This window comes from Teleopsis dalmanni, chromosome X (genome assembly GCF_002237135.1).
Source record: "Teleopsis dalmanni isolate 2A chromosome X, ASM223713v2, whole genome shotgun sequence".
Taxonomy (NCBI): Eukaryota; Metazoa; Arthropoda; class Insecta; order Diptera; family Diopsidae; genus Teleopsis; species Teleopsis dalmanni.
The window spans coordinates 86,377,542-86,390,579 of NC_051848.1; the positions used below are offsets into that span (position 1 = coordinate 86,377,542).

Genomic DNA, 13,038 nt, shown 5'->3' on the forward strand with positions numbered 1-13,038 from the left:
GATCCAATCCATTTTATATTAATTTATATAGACAATATATGATTGTTAGTCCCAATGTAGAAAAATAAAAATTGTAGTTAAACAGACATTGCCTAAAGATAAATGTGCAATGATCAATTTTCTTCGCATTGCCCGCGCATTGTACTTACTCGTATGGGCCGAAATAAATGTGAAATTAAACAATTTAAAACACCTCGAGTATGAAAAGATAATAAAAATGCTTTATGAAAACTATAAACTATAAACAGAAAAAAATCAATAAATATGTAAAAATGCAAACAAGCAAGCCATTATACTTCCCACTGATTTTCACAAGTTTATAGGAGATCCACTCTGGCATCATCACTCTATGCGGTAACCTACTGTGAATCTGTGCCTCTTCTCTCATCAGAGACAATTCTGTTTTACGACCCGCAGTGTGTATGCGGGCTTCACAACATTTTTTTTCTCCAACTTTTACAGTTCCTATTTATTTTTGTTCCTTTTAGTCGTTTTACTTTTCAATTGACATTGAAAAGTATTTTTTATGAAAAGTTATTATTCACTTGTGTACGTTAAGCTGAGTGCTGTTGTTGGTGCTCTCAGCCAAAAAAATAATGACAACAGACGAATCGGTTTTAATGGCTTTCGAAACAAGCTCACCCCAGGAGGTGCTGCGATGCAAATTCGCATAGAAGAAGCACACTCGTTCCTTTGGTAAACTGTCTGCGAACCGTTTTTAATGAGGATATTTGGTATATTTATGAAGTACTAACATGTAACGCGTATTCTGGTTCGTCCAAATGCAGCAGTTGCATTCCTATCGAAACGTAATGGAATCGACACTTTAAGATATTAATATATAATTTCTGCTTCAATGGGTGGAAGCAGTGACTTTTTGGACAAGAAACGTAAGTTAGCTTAGTTTAAAAAATATGCGCTATTCAATTCTGATCTGCGAAATAGCAATGCTTTTTAAGCTTCAATTTCAGGAATCGTTATGTGATAGAATTTTTAACTGTAACAAAGCATAGTTCAATCAATCAGCTGGGGCCATACAGGTTTCATTTTTCTGATGGAGTTCATCCAAAAGCGTATAATGCTTGGCTTCTCTAATATTTCATTAAGAATATACTTAGGAAACTATTTGACAAATTGTCAAATCAGCAGAATAGCTGTACGCTCCACTTCATTTAACTTTATATTATCTCTAATTTCTTATTTATGGCATTACTAACATCTTGATGAACTAAATATACTTGTTTAAGGAATACTTAAACTGAATAATATGCAGTAACACTCACATTCTTATCAGGTTTCATCTATTTAATACGCTTAATCTTGTCACAAATAGTCTATAGTGCAAGCAAGTCAAAATGTCAATCGTTTGACTAAGAACGCTGCTCTTTGGTGAGGCCTTACTAGATACTCTACAATGTCTTTTGCCATTTGCCACTCGCGAATCCCATGACTGCATAATCGTCTCATTCTATAGTTCCAGTTTATAGTAAATAAAATTATTTATATTTGCACATTTTTTAATTAATGCCCCTCGAAACAAATTTCTGATAAACGGAACTCGATCTAAACAAACCTCTGTGTGTATTTCTTCCTCTAAAATACTAGAAGATTTGTGTTGATGTCGTCCGTCGTTATTATCAATAAAATCAGTAATATTTATTTAATTGCATTTGTGTCATCAGAATCGTTCCAATTTACATTTTCTTATATGCATTTGATGGAGGTGGAGATGGAGGAAGAGGAGGGGGGTATGAGCAAAAAAAAAAGAGTTGCTAGTTTCCTCGTTAATAACAACTTCAAGTAGAGGTTATTCTTACAGTAGACATACAATTCTGATAGTAGACATACAAACAAAGCTTACAGCAAATATATACACAACTAATGCAACAATAACAACAACAACAAGAATAAGAATAAGAACAACACAAACAGTGTCTTTAACAATTTTCCAAATGAATGCATTTATGCATCCAACGTATGCCAATTCCACTTGAATATGTCAACTCGACACACACAGCACATATCAACTCCAATCAACTGAAAGACGTTTTCATTTTCTTGCTCCGAACTCAGTAAGCAAAGCAAAGGCTGTCTGTTCGCACTGAGAGAGGCCAGCAACGGACCAACATTAAAGCAGACTGTAAGGCCTGGTATTTAAAGCCAACCAAACGTACAGGCACACTTAAGCACAAGCAAACAGACAAGCATACACAGTAAATAAACAGATAAACAGATAAACACAAAGACACAGCGACATACAGACGGACATGACGTGCTTGCCTGTGTAGCATGCAGGCAAGCACACAACAAATGCAGTGTTGCATTCGTGAAGGCACCATGTGCACGACAGAACTTAACTTCACTCAACTCGATTGATACTTTGTCTTCGTTTGCTGAAAGTTTTTCAAAAATTCTTGGGCCACAAATCAGTTAAGCGCTGTCGCCAGTAAAGGGCGAAAAGAGAAAACTTCAGATTAGGGGAAGAGCGAGAGAGATCCTGTCTCACTTACAACAAAAGCCTTTAAGTGGCTAAGAACCAACCAACAAATCGGTAGGTAATAAATTTACCACTCTTACAAGGCAGCTCAAAAGAGGTTGTGTCAGAAAGAGTTAAGATCGTGGAAGTTGGTCCGTCATGCATGATAAAATGAAGGAACTCCTGTGGTTCTTCATAATGTAAATGAGGCAATCTAAATTGATACTTAAATTGAAATTTAAATCAATGTTGCTGGGTAAGATGGTGAAGGCAATGTAAGCAGCACTAACCGAGATGGAAGCAAGTGAAGGAATTAGCTAAATGAGAGGACGAAATGATAATAAAATATTTATCTACTGACAGATTTGGTACAATCAATGATTTGTAGTATGAATTCTGTATTAAGTACAAAAAATAGATAAACATTGTTAACGAAAGCAATTAACTCAGACCTTGAACATATCCTCAGGCTAGAAGAAAAAATAAAAGTATTTATTTCAAAAGCTCAACTGAAACTATTTTAAAAATTTATAATTCAAATAAATTAAATTTTAACGTCTGTTTTGACAAAATAAACTGAATTCTTAATATAAACTATTGTTTTTAATAGAGGTTTTAATCATAGTGAAAGTGCAAAAACAAAAATTTTTTATTTTATTTTTAATTAATTTAATTGAAAATTTTTTTTTTAGTACACAACTTATTAAATTACTTTTGAAAATAAAAATAATTGATAAAGTCATAGTGTAAGCAATAGTTTGTACTTAGATTCCGTCATCCGATATATGGACCTTTATTTGAAGTCATCGTACCGTTATATAAAGAAAAGTGTGTTTTAAGATTCAATCTAAGGTTTTCAACGGTTGAGGTTGTCATTTGAGTATTAGTTGACCTAAAAGTATCGGTCGGGATTGATGGCAGAGAGTTTGTTGGAAGCTAAATATTTTTAAAAATTTGTCATAACTTCTTCAGTGGTGAGAAGTCTTTGTATTTTTAGTCTTTATTTATTTCTTAAAAGATTTTCGACTGTAGTTTCCAAATCAAGTATGATTTGAAGCTTCAAACCATTAAATGGCTTTTCAGAGATTGCGTCATATGATATTTTCCATACTACTACTATCTTATAAATCTGTGTTTTGATTACGTTTAATGGCATGCATGTTTCTTGAGTTTCATTTTTTTCCAATACAACTGAACTTAAGAATCGGTTGTTGTTATAGCTTTAAATTTGTCTTGAGTTTGCGAATTTGAGGTTAAAGAAGCTTAAATAGAAATGACTTTCTTCACGCTCCTGTGTTGAACTTGCAGATAACAGACTGTAGATACCAAAAGCGGTTACTATTTGAGAGTGGCATTACTTCAATAGCATAGTAACGAGTTACGAGACTTGTGGCAGGTTTGTTCATGGGTTACAGATGATTAGAGGAACTTGAACCATTGAAGATTGAATCGTTCATTTTTGCCGTTGTGGAGTGGATGGTGAAACTGCCTCACATCTGGTTTGTTACTGCACAATGCATATGCAGCGCAGGTTTACTAATTTTGGACCTCCCTCTGAAGAGTATTTCTGGCTTTGCCAATGATTCAAAGTTAATTTGTTATATGGTAACACAATGGGTCAACAAGCTTTAGTGAATCATTTGGATCGTTCTATAACTTAACTTTACCTAATGAGTATTAAATGATTTTTCACGCACTTCACGCAAAAGCTTCGAGTACTTGTTTCTCCTCTTACTAGAATACTTGAGTATTTTAAACCACAATTTCTGTAGATAATTCAATACGACCATTGATCTAGAACAATATACCATACAAACAGCAGTATACGATGTCGGTATAACGTATGCTACAGATTTTTCTTCAGCACTATGCTTTTTCATCGGTAACGGTATGTGTGAAGTAATTCTTCTTCTTCCTTGGTAGTTTTCGTATCCTCTCATATCAAAACTCCTTTAGTGTTAGTCTTGTGTCAAATATGATACGAACAGGCACACGTCGAACATTAGTGGAGCGGTAGCAAATCATTCAAACGATACGGAAACAGAGTATGTGCACATAACTTTTTTCTCTTTTTTGCCATAAAAAATACATACAAGAAAATACATTCCTGCATGAATATGCTGAACGAAAATTCCATGGAAATACCACGTTGCATGCATGCAACTGCCGCTCGATAAGAGAACATAAATTTTCCAATTCGGAAAATTGGCAAACAAGAACGTAAATTAAAAATTAAACACAAGAACAGTAACATTTAAAAAAGTAACAACAAAAATACGCTAACATGTGAAGACGTAACAGTTTAACAACAACAACAACAACGAAACTGTGCATGCAATGGCGTTGCCGCCACTTTAACGTTTGTACGGCGACATACATACGTATGTAGTTATGCATAAATAAAGCTTAAGGCCTCGCAGTGTATCGTTTTCTGGATGCTTTTTTATGCTGCATATTTCACTGCTAGCGCAGCGCTGCTACGCAATTTTAAGGTTAGTAGTCGCCTATTCAGAGTCAATCGGGCGTCGACCGCGCCGTGAGCACTTGTTAAACTTTATTCCTTTATTCCAGTAATCTTGTTGTTGGTGGTGCTGCTGTTCCAGCTACTTGAAGATGTTCTCATGCGAACAGATCATGCAAAACGTCGCAGGCTCTGCACATCACACCCCACACTCCATACTGCACACAGCAGACGCAGTCAGTCCCCACCACTGCAATAGGCAAACTCGCAAATCGCAACGAGCAGCTATGCTCGTATTTTTTGAGCATAGCTGCTCTGTAGGTGGTGTGCATGTGTGAGTGAAGAAAAGGGCAAGAGATAATATACAGCACACAAAGTTCAAAGTGACGCTTCAGTTGTTTTGATATATTTGACGGCACATTTCATGAATATTTTTTTGGTTTTAATTTTTTTTTTTCGCTTTGATTTTTGATTTTGCTTTTGCATTTTAAAGGCAATCAGTTTGAATTTATTTTCGGTTTGGCAGGGATTAATTAGATTTCAAAACAAAAGCAAAAACAAAAACAGAATGTAAAAACTAATGTAATTGGAGTGTTGCTTGAAATGGGAAATGTGGAGTGCGTGCGAAAGTTGGGGAAATGTTAAATAATTTCAGTAGCAATATATGTGTGTGTAGCTGTGTGTGTGTATGTATGATTCTATTCTGCAGACATAGTTATGAATGCAATTCAAAGTACTTGGCGAGGGTGTGTCATTTAACTTTTCTGTGCTAATTAATCAATTAATTTTGTCATATTCCCATCACACATGTGTGAGTTACATGCATAACTGTATTGAAATTGTTGTTGTTTTTTCAGCTACTTGCACTATGGCTCTTGGCATGGAATCTGGTGCCATCACCGATGCTCAAATCACAGCAAGTTCAGCGCATGACACAGGCTTCGTTGGACCGCAACATGCAAGGTAAACTCAAAACTGTTTAAAAATATATATTTACTATACATATACATATACATATATTATATACGAGCATTTATATATATTTATATAATATACTTATAATAGTAAAAATAAAAATTTCTAAAATTTACTTTGAAAAAATTAAAATTTTAAATTCAATTATTGCTTAGTCTGAAGAAGTGATAACCAATAATTCAGTCAAGGCGTAGAGAGTGGTTTTGAGGAAACCGCGCAGTTAATAAAGAGTAAAAGTGAAATTTCAGAATAAAATTCAGAATAAATATTTTTAATTAAAATTTGTATATTCTCTCATAAGAAATGTATTTCATTTAAAAGAAAAAGTAATATTAAGGGAAGCCTGATGTTTTCTTATATTTATCCCTAGGCGTACCGGTTTATGATCCTCTAGAGATCGTTAACAGAAGTAGTTAACTCAACATTTTTCAGTTTACATATAATATGTAGCTTTAATGCACTTTCCAGGCCTTGAAACTTATTAAAAGGGACCGCGTGTATACTGCAATGCTTACTGCAGTTCTTACTTGCAGTTAGTAGTCTTTTCGAATCCACACAGAGAAATTGCGCATTCCTTTCAATACTTACGCTAGCAATTTCGAAAACTTACCACTAAGCATTTTTCATGTAAATGCTCAATTTTGACCTCCAGAAGATAGATGGTTTTGGGGAAGTACTTTTTGGTAAATTGTCAGATTGTTCTTTGGTAAGAATCAAAGATCTATTATTCTTACTATCTATTTGATGAGATGGATTCAGCTTATTTTTTGTGGTCAGCGAAAATATTTTTGCTGCCCTGCAACTGCAACAAACCAATCAATAGTAAGAAAATTTCAATATAAAATATGGAACATAATATATGAAACCTTATTGCTACTATAATAGAAGAGACAACAATACAACGTGATTTAAGAAAAATATTGCGTTGTCTCTGGAGGAATATCTTTTAACTATAATATCAAACCTTGGGCAACATTATACAATTTAGACATGCTAAATTTAAAGGATCTGATTCCTTTCAGGAATTGGTGGGTTTTCATATTATATATACTATGTATTAACATGTTTTTCTAACCAATTTCGTTTTTGAAAATAGGATAAGTATATTTTGACACAGAATTTTTTCTCAAAGGGCTCTACACACATTAGAAATCCATCAATAGTTAACTTCTTACATAAGTTAGGTATTAACAACGCAATATGGAATTATTGCACCAGAAACAGGTTTACAACTGTTATCTGAAGACTTTGTTTAAACAGATGTAAGGGTAGCAATGTTTGTACCCAATAAAATTAAAACTTGATATAAACTAAGTGGTTTGACATGATCATCAAACTCACTACAGTCTACAAAATGAATATCCGCCCAGTTATGGTCGTATTAATGGCATCTGAGACAACTAGTCATCAAAAATGATCTCAAAATGCTGCAGTACAGGAGGATGCTGTATTTCATACCAAATAGGAGTGGTTAAAGTAATAAATTATAATGGAAAAACTTTTTTTTAAAAAGTGTGGTATTTAACTATTGATTACTCTGTTTTAAAATAAGATTATTATTATAAAATTTGGTGATTAAAACAATAAATTATTATTAGAAAGAATCAAAAATTTTGTTCAAGAGTGTTTTGTTTGCGTTTACTTTTAAAACTTAAAAACGAAGAACCCTGTATAATAAATATTCAATTTGTGAATAAGACTGTAAATTGTCACAAATTTAGGATGAATTGTTTATAATATATGAAAGTGTTTCATGAATATTCTGCGAATTGGTTTTTTCTACTTATCTAAACAAACGTACAATCAATTTTTATTGTAGGAAAGCGATTGAAAGTAGAGATTGGGTATTTTAAATTAAGGCATCATTTTTCATAATTTAGCTAATAATTTATGAAAATTAGACTTATTCACAGTGTTTTCTAGTAATATTGCTGATTCATTTGCTGATAAATCTGTTCACTTTAATTTAGTACTCAGCAATAGCAATGAGAAATGTATAAATTGCAAGAAAGTGTACTAACCAATTTCGCTTCCGCACCGCCATATCTATAGGGACAGCATGGGAAGACACACAAGTATATTCACTCGAGTCATAAACCCGCATTTCTGTTTTTATTGCTTCTCATTTGCTCATCGTTCAGCGACGATGGACTATGAGTGCCATTTCCTGTCCACTACTCGAATGCAGTCGTGATTGGAGGCAATTTTATGAGCGCTTTTAATGCAAGTTTGTTATAATTTTTATTTTTTTTATATATAAACATTTTTTATTATTCTTAGTTTTTTAATTTATACAAATGAATAAATTTTTTTGACAAAATTCCGTTGAAACCGTTAAAAGTTTAGATTATGAAAGTCATAAATTGCAAAACGTATGTTTTTATGTTTTTAACTACATTTTTATTCAAATCTCTTACAACTGCTACCACTTCTGTTAATACAACTATTATGACCAGCACTATTAGTAGTGTTGCTACTAATACTGCGTCCACTATTACTACTACTGTTATAAGTACTCTTTTTTCGACTGGTACTGCATCTTATAAACTCAAACTACGTTTCTAACTTTCTCGCTGTTGTAGCTCCTGGCGCTACATTATGACAGATGGTGTATTTAGTTTGACACAACACTTAAGATTATTGATATATATCTGACTATTATCATAGTTAGCCATAGAGCCCTTTATATGGCGTATGATGGAGTGGTAATTTTTATGCTTGCAGTAGTTTTGGAAAGTTAAATAGATACAAACGATTTATAAGATATATATTTTGCATAGATGAAGTTTTGTGAATAATTACGATGTTATTAGTATTTAGTATGTAAAAACTTTAAACTTAATGAGCATAATTATAGTATAGCTATAATTATAAAATATCTATGTCTTTGGTATTGTCTTCGGTGAAATTTCTGAATACATTCAAAATGCATTAGAAATTATTTTCGATTATAATTATAATTATATTGGCTACTTCTTTTGAAAATATATGTATATCATATTAATCTATATCTTTATACAACTCATATAGATATCACATCATATGGGCACATCCCTTTTGCTTTCACCTTCCGCAATTTGTTATAACATTATTACTGAATATAATATAAATCTACTACTTCCTGATTCCTGGAATGCAACTCTGCTAAATTCATTTCTTTCAAGCTTTGAAATTACGCTTCAATGAGTATAATTTCGATTCAATTTACTTTAAGAGATCAATAGAGATATTTGATTTTTTATATTAGTAGAAATATATCGAAAATAAAAGTTAAGATAAAAAGCAGTTTATAGTTGTGTTCAATTTTTGTTTGTTGTTCGTAGCCTAGATCAAGCCTCGTCTAACACTAGGCTAGATGAACTGATACCTATCTTTTTGTACAAATTTAAAAAAAAAAACATTTTTTAAAACTCGTAACCATTTTACCGTTTGTCTTTTGTGCCTTTGTTAATCGTTAATTAAGTCGAAAATAATAATTTCTAATGCATTTTGAATGCATTCACAAATTCCACCGAAGACAATACCAAAGACAAAGATATTTCCACTAAAACTCATAAAATATGTAAAAACGAAAGGAATCTGAACCTGTGAACTCTGAACTGTGGACAGTGAGCAGTGAACAGTGAGCAGTGAACAGTGAAGATTAAGCGGTGAAGAGTGGAACTGTGAGTTATGTACGGCGAAAGCATGCAACAGCTATAGTTTCCAATTTGAGCAGTTGGGAAAGGGAAAGTCTGCTTCTTTCGACCTAATTTCTTTTCCATTCGCTTTATTATGCAATTTGTTTAATGAGTTTGGAGCTTGTGAACGTCCATTAGAAACGTTTAAATTAGGGTTGCTCCATATAAATATTTATACAGTTTTTATTTAAAACTGTTCTTGTTTATCTTTGCTGTTTGTGGTGCAACAGTGCAGAGAGTGAGGAGTAGCCGTCGCCTGTTGACAGTTATTGCTTGCGTGAGAAACGCCGTCGGAACATTTTTTAAAGGGTATGAAAGTAGAAAAAGTGACTACAGTTTCCAAATGATATCATTATAATTGCTCAATATTTTTAGCTAATAAAATAATACATACATATATACGTATAGTAAATGTTTATGTTTATATACATAATATGTGTACTCGTATCCTTATATAAATTGATTGTCTTTAGTATGTCGATCGATACAATACTGTGTCGTTTGTAAGATTTATTTTATTATCGGTTTTAGTTTGGGAAAAAATCAAAATTTATATGGAGTCAAATCAAATAAACATAGTGGATATTCAATAAGAACGATTTATTTTTTGTCAAGAATTCACACGATATAATAGCTTTACAATGGACACATTATTGCGCAATAAAAATCAAGCTAGATTAAGCTAGCTAAATGGCGATTTTTGGCTCGAGTTCATCGAATTCTGACCCACAATAATTAGGGCTTCACCTATTACCATAAAGTTACTCTTAACAAATTTCTCTGAATCGCGGAAAACGGTTAGTATTATTTTGACGTTACTACTTTTACTACTTTTGTTCTTGGCTCATCTCGGGATTTTCATACTGCACTTTGACATTTTATTTTCGATTAAATCGATATTTATTGAAAATGCAACGTTTTAAATTAAGTGCGCGATACAAGCACTCGCTCACTTTACATTTTTCAGAATTTAATAAGTTTTATAACACTGTTTAATATTTGGTGTTTGACAATAAGTAGATAAAATGTTAGCTATTTGTTGTGTTAACAATTTTTGTGGCCCCAGTCACAACGGCTAGAATCACTTGTATAGTTATATTTCTTAGAAGCTAAAGCAAAAAGTGCACCTCTTGCATTATAGTTTTAGTGCTACAATGCATCATCTTACTGCTGTAACAAAATGCTATTTTGCTGTTGCTGGTTCCATTACATTAACCAAGTTAATAAAAAGTAGTTTAGGAACATTCCTTCGGAATATGTTTAATATTAATAAATGTTATAAGCTATATAAAATATTTGTGTATTAATATTTTAATATTTCTAATACATGAGTTTTCTTTGAATATTTTTTGAAATATATTACTTGTTTTTCCGTTCTGCTGTTTACCCCTCTCCCCTTTTTTTCCATGCTGTACAACTCTGTTCTTTTTAGTTCAAACTATTTCAGTTATTAATGTTGTGTAAATAATAAAAAAAGAAAAAAAAAACAACAACCAAACGTATGTGATATCTGTAATGAAATGGAGAAAATTAGCAATTAAATTACTTTTGGCTTTTGTATTTCGAACCTTTCGGCTTTCTTTATTTTCTCAGACTATATTTATTGCACTTTTGCATGTAATTAAAAAAAATACATAAATAAAATGAATTAAAACAGAAGAAACAAGTCTTTAACTTCAAAACATCAGAAGTCGCGCCGAGATTTAATACTGCCTTCCTCACTTAATAATCGGTTGAAGTAAACAATGGTATAACTGAAGAAATGGAAACTTGATCTATGCTTAAACTAATTAAGTTAAAACTACTCTATAGGTTGGTTGGCTGTAGTGGTAGGCCATTAGATAATTCCATGTACCTCAAGATTTTTCGTCGTTTTGCTACCGACGCCTGGACGTCGGTGAATGTCCGGCATTCACATAGAAAATGTATTATGGTTTCTTTTTCCTCCGGATTTTCACAACTTCTATAGTGAGGATTATGAGGAGTACGCAGTTTCCTTGCATGTGTACCAATGACTAGAAAGAACTGTAGTAAACCTTGCAATGTTCACGCGGTCTTTTTTGATGAATTCCAAGGATATATTGTTATTACAGGTGGGCCATGTTAAACTGAAAGTTACACATGACTAAAGTGCTTTCCATCTGTTATTGGCAAGTTGCAGAAAGTAGAGAAAGGTACTTCTCTTAATAGGCTATGGGGTAATATAAACCGGCACCGCCAGGGATACATCCAGGGACGCATCAAACCGGACTAAACTGTCAGCTTTCTCGTTCTCTTCGTTATTGCTATGTCCAGGTACTCAGATGAGGGTGATATCAGCCAACCGATTTCGTTCGTCAATTGCTTCACTACATTTGTGGCTTCACATTGCTACCTGACTGTCAATGAAAATGGCAACACTATATGTGTCCTCGATGTGATTTGCAATTTGTCGACAGGTTTCTGTACTTGCTACTATTTCAACCTGAAAAACTGTAGCCTCATTAGGTAGCCTATGAGAATTATTTATGTTTTCAGATGGTACGAAGATCCCTGCTCTTGTACCGCAGTTCATTTTCGAGCTATGCGCTTAGGAATATAGAAAGATTTACTTAAAGAGCCCCTCACTTTCCTAAAGTTGTATGGATTTTAATAATGGCGCCATCTATATGTTATTCTACGAATTTCTTGAAGAAGTTATATGTAGATCTGTTTAAAACATGAGGGATTATTACACTGCTGGAACTGATTTTTAGATATTGTATTAATTCTTTATACAATGACGTATTTAATAAAAATATACTTCAAATAATTTCTTATGTGTTAGTAACATTTTCCGCAATGTCGGTTCGAAATTGGGGCCGTGCTATACTTGAAGCACAAAACTTTGAATATTTTTTTTAATATCTTTAGTTTCATTGCAAAATATGTTTTATATACCATTTTAATTGTTTTAAAGTGGGGAATCTAGAAATTAAAGATATTACAATTCCATTTAATTCAGTTCTTGGATTAAGCTAACCTATTGAAATTACTTAAGATACTGTTCGAGAAACTGTTTTCGATCAACTTTTTAGCCTGAAGCCGATACGAATTCCTACAAAATTAATATTTTTCTTCTTCTTATTTTCCCACCATCTGCATCTGCCAATAGTAACAATGAGTTAAATGCCATCTCGCCAGTTTGTACGCAAAGCAATTAGCGGAACGGTCTCCGCTGGCGTGTACTGCAATTTGTAGATTTGTAGATTTTGTTGTAATGAAGTGCACAACAAAACTAGAGAGGCTGGGAAAAATGTACCTAAATAAAATAATAATTTACAAGTGGAATGCAGTGATGCTTTTCAAGATAAACAAAACATTTTTAGAAGATTACCTGGAACTCACAAAAGCCATAGCCAAAACCAAAGCTAAAAATATATTAAGTACGAAGAGTTGAACGCGGAGTGTGAGGTGAGGGGGTAGAC

The 13,038-nt window shown here is 32.9% G+C and overlaps 1 pseudogene; it reads left to right on the forward strand.

Moving 5' to 3' along the window:
* The window catches only part of LOC119689938, a 97,619-nt pseudogene that overhangs the window by 37,482 nt on the left and 47,099 nt on the right, over positions 1-13,038 (forward strand).